The sequence below is a fragment of the Henckelia pumila genome, chromosome 4, assembly GCF_033568475.1.
Source record: "Henckelia pumila isolate YLH828 chromosome 4, ASM3356847v2, whole genome shotgun sequence".
Lineage (NCBI taxonomy): Eukaryota > Viridiplantae > Streptophyta > Magnoliopsida > Lamiales > Gesneriaceae > Henckelia > Henckelia pumila.
This window is the reverse complement of record NC_133123.1, coordinates 64,834,842-64,847,289: the sequence shown is the minus strand read 5'-3', so window position 1 is coordinate 64,847,289 and position 12,448 is coordinate 64,834,842.

Here is a 12,448-nt window from a genome sequence, read left to right as displayed (position 1 = left end):
GCTTCAAGATCAGTATCCAATATTCATCTTTTGAATCTGTATATCAAACACTTCTCTTTCTCTATTCTGAATCGAAAGATGCAGTTATAGCTTTTAAAAGTTATATCTATCATTCACTTACTAACTCTTTTTCTTTTTCTCTGTTCTCATTTCGTACAGAGTCATATTTATATTCTCTGTGTATTTCCAATAACATCTGATCCGATTTCGGATACTTCTGAAATATCATTTCAACACAAAGAAATCTGGTTTCCTTCTTATCGTATCATCAAAGCAATATCTCTGTAGTAGCCCGTACCCAAAATTGAAAATTAAGTGTTAAGCAAATCATGTTAGTTGAGTTAAACAGGATTAAGAATACTTTTAATGGATTAGCGGAGCCCGGGATTAGACCCAGAATGATCAGAAATGGTCCGGAGGGTCAGGCAGAACGGAAGCAACGTTCTAGGAACGGATGCAACGTTCGTGCCATCAGAAATGTGTCACTACTTACGTACTTGATGTGACATTGGCACCATCGGAAGCAACGATGGTGAATGGATGCAACGTTCATCAGGCAGAACGGACGTAACGATGAGGAACAGATTTTCCGTTCGTGGTTTATAAATAGAGGTGCCGAGATTCATTTCAAAGAACACCATTCACCTCTTCTCTCTCGATTCCTTAGCCTTCTAGTTCAGATATAGGGAATTCTAGGCATCCCATTGGGAATCCGGAAGTGGTATAGCGATCCAGGCATCATAGCGGAGCTGTGGCCTAGTTATAGGCAATCGACAGCAAAGGGCTAACGACAAATGAAGGTATAGTTTTGCTTCCTAAAAATATTTAGGAGTATGCAATAGCCTAGTTAAGGCTTTTAGAGCTCTATAATGATATTAGTATCATTTGGCAGTGTAGCGCAGATTATAGGCGTAGACCTAGAGCTGGTAGAGCGCGCCTAGTATTTGAGATACGAAAGTATTGTTCGAGATATCCTGACTGAGTATGCTTGTATTATATGACTGCATGATTTATATGACATAATTTTATGCTGCATACATTTACATCTTGAGCTATCTCTATTGAGATGTCTGTTAGTAGGGTTTACCCTATCCTGTTAGTGGATGGACTTCCATCGATTTGGGTCCCGCGTATCCACTGGTATTTCGGTATGTGAGCCACCTCCTGAAGCAACGACACAGTGTGCTACATACCAGGGCCTGGTCTGTCTTTGTTATCTGATTCTTGACCTCCAGTCAGTAGACTGTACACTTGCATGCATGTATACTCATACTCTCGTGCTGAGCGTTTTATGCTCACGTCTCGTACTCTGTGTTTCTGGATACCCTATTCCTTGGGGGCAGGTTTGCGATTGGACGAGGCGGGTGGCTACAAGAGGGGCTAGGCAGTGGTTAGCCAGCTGGAGCTTCGTTTAGGTTTTTATTTCTGTTGTATTGGGTTGATACAGCTTTCGATTTGGTTGTATAAACTATTCGGATATTTACAGATTCCTTTTCTTGAGATTGTATTATTGTTTATGATTTCCGCAGCTTATTCTGGTTTACTGTTTGATTAAGTTAATTGCATGCGTAAGTTCTATTTAGTAGATGATCTCGGTAAGGGTCACTACATTTATGGTATCAAAGCATGCATAGTATTCTTGGGATTTAGATTCTGCATAAGATAATCGTGAGGTAATTTTTGTAGATGGCGGATCATGATGATCAGAGTAGTCACGGCAGTATTGGTGGACATTGGGGAGATGCCGACCGGGAGCTTCGTTGGGAACACCATCATCGTCGTCGTGATGAGGATCGTTTCAGTGTGCGTCGATTCCTGCAGATGGGTCCTAAGACCTTGGTTGGAGGTGAGTCTCCAGAGGATGTGGAGAACTGGTTAGACCGCATGGAGATGACTTTCCAGACTTTCCACTGCACTGAGGAGCAGAAGATGGAGACACTGGATTATCTTCTGGATGGGCGAGGCCCTAGGTGGTGGAGGTTTACTTCGGCACCCTTTGTTACGGCGAGAGGAGTTGTCACCTGGGCCGAGTTCCGCACAGCTTTTCAGAGCTGTATTTTCCTCCTGCACTCCGTCAGTCGAAGGCGGGCGAGCTACTGAGTCTGTGACGGGGAGCCATGTCTATTGACGAGTATCAGCAGAAGTTCTTCGATCTGTTATCCTATTGCCCCGAGATTGCTGACAGATCAGAGATGAAGTATAATCTTTTCCTTCAGGGCCTTAACCCTGAGATTCATGACCGTGTGGCGGTTGGTGATGACATGGCCTACGAGGGTTTGGTGAGCCGTTGTCACCAAGCGAAGGATAGCATTTGGCGGAACATGTCTTTCTCTCAGTTTAGGCCTGCGAGTTCTTTGGGTCCCCGTGCTCAGAATTTCAAGAAGTCCGGATCTACTTCTTCTTCCTCTGGTTCTGCTGGTGTTGTCCGTTTTGGGAAAAAGGACAAGTGTGATCATTGTGGGAAGAACCATCCGACCGACCGATGCCGCAAAGCTTCTGGAGCTTGTTTCCGATGTGGAGAGGTTGGTCATTCCGGAAGGATTGTCCATTGTCTGGGGAAGCGGTTCTGGTTCTGGTTCAGGATCGGGTTCTCAGGCCACCGTTCAGCAGAGGTCGCAGAGATAGCCTACTGGGATTTCTTATTTGAGACCGCGGGCTTCTGTCCTGGTGTTCGCCTTGAGGCATGATCAGGCTGTGGAGGAGAATAAGAAAGTCATCGCAGGTACATTTTTACTTTATGGTATACCTGCTATCGTACTTATTGACACTGGTGCATCTCATTCCTTCATTTCTGCACGTTTTGTTAAGAGGCATAAGTTACCATGCATTGCACTAGACGTAGTAGTTTCTGTTTCTACTCCGACGGGTCAATCTGCTTTGGCTAAGCGTCTAGTGATGGGTTGCCCTTTAGAGTTCGAAGGGAACATTTTGATAGTGAATCTCATGTTTCTTGCGATGGATGACTTCGATTGTATTCTGGGGATAGACATGCTGACTACCTATCGATCTTCAGTGGACTGCTATCAGAGATTAGTACGCTTTCATCCGGATGGGAGTGATAGCTGGTTTTTCTATGGTGAGGGAGCGCGACCCCCGATGCCTTTGGTATCAGCTTTGAGAGCCTGTCGAGCTCTAGAGTCTGGCGGGGAAGGCTACCTTATCTATGCATTTAATTTGTCCGCTGAGAGCATTGGGATAGAGATCATTCCTGTTGTGGATGAATTCCCAGATGTATTTCCTGATGAGATTCCAGGTTTTCCTCCTGCTAAGGATGTCGAGTTTGGCATAGAGTTGATGCCGGGTACTTCGCCTATTTCTCGAGCACCGTATCGTCTGGCTCTGTCAGAGATGCGAGAGTTGAAGAATCAGTTACAGGATCTTTTGGACAATGGGTACATTCGTCCTCGTGTATGTCCTTGGGGAGCTCCTGTTCTCTTTGTGAAGAAGAAGGATGGGTCTATGCGGTTGTGCATTGACTACCGTCAGCTGAATCGAGTTACCATGAAGAACAAGTATCCTTTGCCTCGTATTGATGACTTGTTTGATCAGCTCCAGGGTACTTCAGTTTACTCCAACATTGACTTGAGATCTGGGTATCATCAGATGAGAGTCCGAGATCATGACATAGCCAAGACTGCATTCCGTACTCGCTATGAGCATTATGAGTTTCTAGTGATGCCATTTGGATTGACTAATGCGCCTGCTATATTTATGGATCTGATGAACCGTGTCTTCAGGGATTATTTAGACAAGTTTGTCGTGGTCTTCATTGACGACATCTTGGTGTATTCGCGTAATGCGGAAGATCATGTTTCTCACTTGCGAGTGGTACTGCAGACTCTTCGGGATGAGCAGTTGTACGCCAAAATGAGCAAGTGTGAGTTCTGGATGGATCGAGTAGTTTTTCTTGGCCATATCATATCCAGGAATGAGATTTCTGTTGATCCGAGAAAGATTGAAGCTGTGCTTAATTGGTCGCGTCCAACTACGGTCACTGAGATCCGTAGTTTTCTGGGTCTAGCAGGTTATTATCGTCGTTTCATTCTAAACTTCTCTCAGCTAGCTCGACCGTTGACGCAGCTTACCTGCAAGGGTGTTGATTTCGAGTGGTCCTCCGAGTTCGAGGAGAATTTTTGTGAGCTTCGACAGCGGTTGACTTCTGCACCGGTGTTGGCATTACCGTCAGGATCTTGAGGGCATGTGGTGTACACGGATTCTTCTCTTCAGGGGTTAGGTTGTGTCCTGACTCAAAATGGGCATGTGATCGCATACACTTCTAGACAGTTGAAGTTGCACGAAGACAATTATCCAGTTCATGATTTGGAGTTGGCAGCCATTGTGTTCGCTTTGAAGATCTAGCGTCATTATCTGTATGGTGAGAAATTTGAGATCTTCACCGACCACAAGAGTCTCAAGTATTTTTTTACTCAGGCGGAGTTGAACATGAGACAGAGGCGTTGGATGGATTTGCTTAAGGACTATGATTGCGAGATTAAGTACCATCCAGAAGCTACTAATCTCACTGCTGATGCCTTGAGTCGCAAGGTGCGACTGTTCGCACTTCAGACTTGTTCTATGTCTAGTGCGATTGGTGATTGTTGTTCTTCAGGGTATACCTTCAAGAACAAGAAAGGTATGCAGAGTATCCAGATGTTTGCGATATTATCCGAGCCAGCTTTGTATTCGCGAATTCGAGATGCTCAGATGTCGGATTCAAAGACCCAGCGTTTGGCTCGTCTAGCCAACGAGGGTAGTACGTCTGGATTTCACTATCAGTCAGATGATTTTCTGTGTTTGTCTGGTAGACTTGTGATTCCGCAGGATGAAGAGTTGCGAGAGGAGATCTTGTCTCAGGCACATCGCACCAAGTTGAGTATTCATCCGGGAAGCAACAAGATGTACAAGGATCTACATACTTGGTTTTGGTGGAAGGGGATGAAACGCAGCGTGTATCAGTATGTTTCGAGATGTTTGGTGTGTCAGCAGGTCAAGGAAGAGCACCGACGACCTGGAGGTTTGCTTCACAGTCTGCCTATTCCGGAGTGGAAATGGGAGTTTATCAAAATGGATTTTGTGGCCCATTTGCCGATGTCTTTGAGGAATTATGATGCTATCTGGGTTATGGTGGACCAACTCACCAAGTAAGCGCATGTCATTGCCTATAGCCGAGAGTACACTGTGGATCGTATGGCCCGTTTGTATGTTCAGGAGATCGTTCGACTTCATGGAGTGCCTGTGAGCATTGTCAGCGATCGAGACCCCAGGTTCACTTCTAGGTTCTGGGGGAGTGTTCAGCGTGCGATGGGCACTACTCTCAGCTTGAATACTGTCTATCATCCATAGACAGATGGTCAGTAGAAAGCACTATCTGTACTTTGGAGGATATGCTTCGAGCTTGCACTATGGACTTTGGTACAGCCTGGCAGGATCATTTGCCATTGATCGAGTTTGCGTACAACAACAACTATCATACTAGCATTGGGATGACACCTTTTGAGGCATTTTACGGGCGACGTTGTCGTACTCCACTCTTCTGGGAAGAAGTGGGGGAGAGACAGGCTGAGGGACCGGAGTTTATCCAGCAGGTAGTAGATGTTGTTGATCAGATCAAGAAACGGATTAAGACTGCATAGGATCGTCAGGCCAGCTATGCTAACACTAAGCGTAGGCCTCTGAAGTTTGATGTTGGGGAGAAAGTGTTTCCGAGGGTGTCACCTTTCCGCAGGATTCTCAGATTTGGCCTTAAGGGCAAGTTTTCTCCCAGATTTATCGGTCCGTTTGAGATCTTGGAGAGCATTGGCGATTTGGCTTATCGTCTGGCTTTGCCACCGTATCTGTCCAGTATTCACAACGTGTTCCACGTATCTCTGTTGCGACGGTATGTGGCAGATCCGTCTCATATTCTACAGCAGTCTGAGGTTCAGGTGGATAAGGATTTGACCTATGTTGAGAGACCTATTCGTATCCTGGATCATAAGGATAAGGTCTTACAGAATAAAGTCATTCCTCTGGTTTTAGTTCAGTGGGAGCGCCGAGGCACTGAAGAAACTACTTGGGAACTTGAAAGCAGGATGCGTGTAGAACATCCTGAGTTATTTTGATTTCCTTTTCGAGTTGTATTCAGTTGTAAACTCTGTAAACGTTTGATTTGAATAAAGAATGTTTCTGCACCTTGTTTTACATTCAGTACTTAAGATCTGATTTCGGGGACGAAATATCTTAAGTGGGGGAGAATGTAGTAGCCCGTACCCAAAATTGAAAATTAAGTGTTAAGCAAATCATGTTAGTTGAGTTAAATAGGATTAAGAAGACTTCTAATGGATTAGCGGAGCCTGAGATTAGACCCAGAATGATCAGAAATGGTCCGGAGGGTCAGGAAGAACGGAAGCAACGTTCTAGGAAGGGATGCAACATTCGTGCCATCAGAAATGCGTCACTGCTTACGTACTTGATGTGACATTGGCACCATCGGAAGCAACGATGGTGAACGGACGCAACGTTCGTCAGGCAGAACAGACGCAATGATGAGGAACAGACGTTTCGTTCGTGGTCTATAAATAGAGGTGCGGAGATTCATTTCAAAGCATACCATTCACCTCTTCTCTCTCGATTCCTTAGCCTTCTAGCTCAGATTTGGGGAATTCTAGGCGACCCATTGGGAATCCGGAAGTGGTATAGCGATCCAGGCGTCATAGCAAAGCTGTGGCCTAGTTTTGAGGCAATCGGCAGCAAAGGGCTAACGACGGACGAAGGTATAGTTTTGCTTCCTAAAAATATTTAGGAGTATGCAATAGCCTAGTTAAGGCTTTTAGAGCTCTATAATGATATTAGTATCATTTGGCAGTGTAGCGCAGATTATAAGCGTAGACCTAGAGCTGGTAGAGCGTGCCTAGTATTTGAGGTACGAAAGTACTGTTCGAGATATCCTGACTGAGTATGCATGTATTATGTGACTGCATGATTTATATGCCATAATTTTATGCTGCATACATTTACATCTTGAGCAATCTCTATTGAGATTTCGGCTAGTAGGGTTTACCCTATCCTGTTAGTGGATGGATTTCCATCGATTTGGGTCCCACGTATCCACTGGTATTTCGGTATGTGAGCCACCTCCTGAAGCGACGGCACAACGTGCTACATACCAGGGCTCGGTCTGTCTTTGTTATCTGATTCTTGACCTCCAGTCTGTACACGGTACACTTGCATGCATGTATACTCATACTCTCGTGCTGAGCATTTTATGCTCACGTCTCGTACACTGTGTTTCTAGATACCCTATTCCTTGGGGGCAGGTTTGCGATTGGACAAGGCGGGTGGATCCAAGAGGGGCTAGGCAGTGGTTAGCCAGATGGAGCTTCGTTTAGGTTTTTATTTCTGTTGTATTGGGTTGATACAACTTTCGATTTGGTTGTATAAACTATTCGGATATTTACAAATTACTTTTCTTGGGATTGTATTATTATTTATGGTTTCCGCAGCTTATTCTGGTTTACTGTTTGATTAACTTAATTGTATTCCTAAGTTGTGTTTAGTATATGATCTCGGTAAGGGTCACTACAATCTCAATATCGACTCGATAGCGTTTACATGAATCATATAATCAAGTGGCAATACATCAAGTCAATTAATACCGAATCAGGTATTAAAGTTTTGAGTATATCCTCAAAATTCTGGAAAATCAACATAGATAATCCATCGATCCGAGAATTGTATAATGCAATCACATATAACCAAACACTCAGAACATCAATCAATCGATGCCACAATCTATCAAAGAATTCTAAAGTCTCTATTTTGACAATAGATTTCAATAATTCCTGTAATCTCATCATATCATTAACTTCTTAACAGTTATCTATTCATATATGTATCACATCTCATACAGCGTATTCTGAAAAATATAATTAGTCTGTTCGGACTATCCATTAATCAGAGAATAATATGCTGTATTCACAGATTCCAACGTACTCAGAGCTTTTGATAATCTATATCATGTCCGATATAGTTTATTCTTGACATTCGATTCATCTGCCCTGCCTATCCTTCAAATCAAGGATAATATGTTGTACTTTCACATCAAAGAGTACTCAGAGTATTAGATACTCTGAATCATAATTCAATAGTAAACCTATTGTCTCAATATGAAACAATAATCCTTGGCTTACTGTGTAATCTCAAAACAATTCTGATCACAAATCAGTGATCTGATCATGAATATAGATCATCTTATTCAGTAATTTCAATCAATCTGATCATAAGTCAAATCATATTATTCAGTAATTCAAATCAATTCAATCATCACTACCACATTTTACATCATGCATACTGCTTCTTCTTGGTAGTTTAGTAAAGTAATCTATCAAATTATGACTTCATTCCAATTCTTGAGTCTCTAAACTGTCACTGAACCCATCTGGTCAATGCTTTTCAACTTCAATTAAAACTCTCTCTATACGTTTAGCTTCTAAAACGTACAAATTCTGTTACATCTGTTTGCTTTATCCTCTGATAAAACAATTATTTGATGAATATTGAACTCATTATTGTACATTTTTTTCAAATTCTGATATCTATTTTCGGACATATTAAGCACAATCATATAATCAATCACAATATAATTCATCCACTATAATCTGCGACTTCAATTCATATCTCAATCTGGCATTCTTTACTGAATTCTAATCACTTTGATTTACTTTCTGTGTTTCTTTCATCTTCTGAACAAATCTTGGCCATTTCCAATCGAAAATCATTCTGTTGGTTATATATTCGTCTGTTCAAACCAGAATCCACAGAAATCTGAAATCAATCGATCGAATGCCTATTTCATTTCTCACTTCTATTTCCAAAGTACTGACAAATCATACAATCAATCCAAAAATCTGGATAATATTCAAATCTTTCTATCAGTTACGAGCCAAAAATCTTAAAATACGCTGAAATTTTCATCAAAGGATTAATAATTCTTAAAATCAAAAGAAATAAATCAAGATTGAGAAAATCTCTCAATCAGTCATCCAAAAATCAAGTCTTTTGGATAACAAACTCTGCTAAGTGAAAACAACTCACTTATATCTCATAACTTAGAATGAGTAAATCAACTCAGGCTCTATGAACTAAACAAAGAGAGCCACTCAATATCAAACATTTCAAGAATTATATCTCCAATTGCTGTAATCGATTCAACATAATTAAAGAAAAAACTCAACTGTAACTGATTTTCATTTCATCATCTATTCTATCAAACTCAAAAGCAGTATTCAATTCATAAACTCATCAATTCGCTATTGAATTCCAGTTCACAACTTAAACTAAAGTTAAAATCTTACTGGAACATGTCTGCAATCTCTACTCATTGACATATCTACCAATTCTGGTTTAGATCTTGAACATATCTAGTGCATAGAATATTCATATTTCGGAACATTTCTGTAATCAACATAATATACACGGAACTGAAATCAAAGAATCTTAATTCTAGATCCCATATCATATCATCATATTCATACGCACATTATCTTCTTACTGATCTAATTTAATCGCTTCTTATCATCAATCTTTTGCTAATCAGTACTTGGTTATTGCATTATCATCTATCATGCAACATACACAGATATCTCAAATACGAACAAAATCATGTTCAGTTTCATTTCATCGAAGAAGTAGTTCCATTCTTTAGTTCAATTCACAATTTCTCTTTTCTGATATAGAGGTCGAAATATAATAAGCTTTCAGCTATCAGATATCTCTTGCACCAATAACATAAACATGTTAAAACAAAATAAATATGTTACCTGCAATCTCATTTCCAGGTGCACTTTCATTCTGATCCTCTGCATACTTTTGGGACTGTGTCTCATTCGAATCTTCTCAGAATTTGATTTGCTTCGAACATATTTTAGCACATCTGCTTGAAATGTTTTTGTACTGATTACTAGGATATCTCCCTCCACAATAAGAGCAATAATCTCTAACATACTCTGCATTCAGACCCAGATAAATCTGTCTCGGTTCGCTAGAGTTAAAGAACTATTTTCATATCGTTTACTTCATAACTGCTCTGGAATAGAAATGGAGATAAAGTTGTGATTATCTCATACACTGTGGCATATCTACCATTCCATTCCTTCTATCTCATCACACAGATTCAGCTCTCCGTCTATGTCTGTCATAAAATGTTTCAGTCGTCAACAATTACTCAGACATAATCTCCGAATTCAAGCCATGAATAAACAACTCAATCTTAAGCTTCATCATCATCTACAATTCAAAGAATCGTAGTAGGCTTGAAAATCTATTAAAATAATATTCTTCAATATTCGAATTGCTCTGCTTCTGATTGGTATATTCTGTTTTCTGGCTATTATTCTTTCTTGGCACAATCTTATTTTTCTCATCATTTCTATCTGTTATAGCAAAGAACCGCTAATAAAACTCCGTTCTAAGCACTTGCCAAGAAATCAATCTACCTATTATCTTTAAGAATTTATTCATCAAAATCTACTAGCAGGTTTCTAGGTCTTGAAGTTGGTTGATAATCAATCTGATACGACATTCATCTGTATCTTCCAAGTATTTGAACACCTGATAAAGTTCTTCACACCAACTTCTACCTGTAATAGCATCTATTCATTCGCTGATATACTGTCCTGTTCAATAAAAAATACTTCTTTCAGCTGAGCAATACAGTTCTGTTCAGTCTGGGGTGCTTACGTCACCCAAATAACACTGTTCTGTTCAATTCTGGGTGCTTACATCACTCGGGGAATCTTATAACAAAATTAATAAGAATTCAGAAATTTACAAATCAGTAAATCAGACAGTTTAGTTTCAAGAGTAGATCATGCTCACATGCAATTCATCAAATCATCCAATCAAGTAATGCATAATCATGCAATACTACTAATGCATGCGACTCAATCTACCCCGCTCAGCTTCTATCTCAGTCCAAGAAACTTATTCTCTGATACCACCTGTTGTGGGGACCTCGGGTTGCTAATCTAATCTTAGGGCAATAGATGATTAATAAAAACAATTAATCAAACAATAAAGACATTAAAACCAATAGCTAATTTTTTTTTAAAATTCAAGAACCTCGCTCGATCGGATGAACTCGCCCAATCGATCGAGCCCAATTCCTCAGCTCTCGGGTTTCAAGATTTTCAGGCCGCACTGGATCCCATGTACTCACACAATCGAGCGAGCTCCAATTGCTCAATTCTCTGTTTTGAAAATTCACGGGCCGCGCTCGATCCTACGAGTTCACAGGATCGAGCGTGCACCTCTGCTTCAAAATTCTGCAGATTGCATTTTGCTGTCACAGCTTGAATTTCAATCCAAATCAGTCAAATACCAACTCAAATCCTGGTTTATCAATTCTACAACATGCATATATACATGTAAGAAGTTTCAAGCATAAAATCATGCATTTATTACATCAAACGAATAACATAAAAAACACGAAACTACAAGCTACACCAAGTCTCAAAAGTGAGCTTCTAAAACAAAGTTTCATGTCAAGTTCGATGCTATCTAAATACCATTCTTCAGCTTAAACCCGAGTCCACACTTGCTAAGTCTCGCTCCCGAGCTGTCAATGTCCTATCAGACTAGCTCCTGCCCCATCTGTTGCAATGCACACATACAAAACAAATCAAAAGCCGGATAAACTCCGGTGAGAAATCATTCCCAGTATAATCGACATATAAAGCGTTAAATAAATCATATCAAACGACTCTAAACATATGAACTCAAGAATAGAGTACTCAATGCTTTGATTAAAAATTGATTCATATAACGTCGTTGCCATCAAGATTCGTAAACGATCTTGACATGGATATCCATCTATCGTAGCCATTCTTGACTAGAAAATAAGGTCGCCTCAGACCTTGGAAATAGAATCAATTCCATACATATCATATCAAAAACATATCGAATTCAAAGATCCACTACCTGTGATGGATCGACAACATCAAATAAAATCAAAGCAATAAACAAGTATGTGATTTTGGCGGGACAACTCAAGAATCTTCATTCTTGAGTTTCAAATCCCTGACTTGCGATGTCGTCTTATACCTTCATATTTCCTCGATTTTGAACGCTTCAAATCTGAAACATAACATCAAAACAATCATATCAAACTTCGTTCAAGTCTATCATTTCATAATCGATTCAAAATCATCATTCATATTCAACCAAATTCACTTCAAACCTCAACTTCTTCTTCTTCGGCTTGAATTCAAAGTTCTTGATTTGATAGCCTTCAAAACTAATCTGAAATTGAAGAATAAAATTGCTACAACATCAATAACATCTCAAATAATGTCTCAGCTCAATCATCAGCTATCAAAACAATCTCAAAACATTAATCGACGACGTAGCGATTTAAAATCGGTAACCGACGAAATATCGAAATCAATATCAACTTCGAATACGACTTTGAATC